The sequence below is a fragment of the Pleurodeles waltl genome, unplaced genomic scaffold, assembly GCF_031143425.1.
Source record: "Pleurodeles waltl isolate 20211129_DDA unplaced genomic scaffold, aPleWal1.hap1.20221129 scaffold_214, whole genome shotgun sequence".
Lineage (NCBI taxonomy): Eukaryota > Metazoa > Chordata > Amphibia > Caudata > Salamandridae > Pleurodeles > Pleurodeles waltl.
The window spans coordinates 1-1261 of record NW_027149920.1 but is presented as its reverse complement, the minus strand read 5'-3'; the positions used below and the strand labels follow the sequence as shown (position 1 = coordinate 1261).

General features: G+C 48.9%; 1 non-coding gene across 1 annotated transcript; it reads left to right on the top strand.

Annotated features, from left to right (window-relative positions):
* Positions 1-186: 186 nt before the first annotated feature.
* Positions 187-257, top strand: TRNAG-GCC (transfer RNA glycine (anticodon GCC)). The gene has a single exon. It is a non-coding gene; the product is annotated as a tRNA-Gly (tRNA).
* The last annotated feature ends 1004 nt before the right edge of the window (positions 258-1261 follow it).

Here is a 1261-nt window from a genome sequence, read left to right as displayed (position 1 = left end):
GTCCTTAGCAAAAGCAGAAACATTCATAGTTTCAGTCTCCTGCATCTGATTCCTGCCATCAGCATGTGAACGTTTGGCAGTCCAAGGCTTGCCATGCAAACTTTGTTCATAGGTGTCCCATGCGAATGCATGGGCCTCATCACTACTGTCTACGGCAGGGCTCTCTGCTCAGCCTATGTAAGTGAAGCATTGGTGGTTCAGTGGTAGAATTCTCGCCTGCCACGCGGGAGGCCCGGGTTCGATTCCCGGCCAATGCAAAGCGCCCTTCTTTTGGCTTTGCTTTAGAAGTCAGAGATATAGACTTGGTGGGGAAAAAAATGTCAAAGAGTGACCCCGACGTGATTTGAACACGCAAACTTCTGATCTGGAATCAGACGCGCTACCGTTGCGCCACGAGGTCCCTGTGGATGCAGTTCTCAGCCCCGGATCAAGAAATGCTTCTGTGCCTTTTATTGGCCCTCAGTACGCCTGTGGTTAAAGTAGAAGGCTTGGTGGCCCGTTTCCAGTCCTATTGGTGGAAATGACTAGAGGTGAAGAGATGAGAGAAGATAGAAATGTTGAGATAGAGCATGTCACGCAGGCAAAGCGAGAGCTCTAAGAGCAAAGCCAGACAGCTGTGTTTTAATTCAGGACTTGATGTCCCGTTTCCAGTCCTATTGGTGGAAATGACTAGAGGTGAAGAGATGAGAGAAGATAGAAATGTTGAGATAGAGCATGTCACGCAGGCAAAGCGAGAGCTCTAAGAGCAAAGCCAGACAGCTGTGTTTTAATTCAGGACTTGATGTAGGCAAAAGCATACGTCCCTGGGTGGGCTTGAACCACCAGCCTTTCAGTTAACAGCCGAACGTGCTAACCGATTGCGCCACAGAGACCAACCACCGCAGTGAGTGTGTTGGGACTCAATATATGTTTTTACCTTTGTGCTCCTGCCTGCAGCTCTAAGGTCCTGGCATAAGACAGGTAGGCTTAGACTCCATTGTGACATGTCTTACTTCTCTTAGAAGAAGGTTCTGAGTTGCCAGGCAGCTTATCTTCTGCCGGGCACACTTTCCTTTGCAGGCTTTCAGGTTGTGAATCCAGCACTGCTTAGGTGTCCATGTCAGACATGAGCAGCTCATTGAGCCCCATTGTGTGTTTTTTGTGGAGATACAACTCTCAGACTAGAGGGAGCAGGCGGGAAGTGGGTGAGACTCACACAGGGTGGGTGGGGCAGTTAAAGGATGTTATCTAATAGTGTAATCGAGGAGTAGGTTTTTTTGTG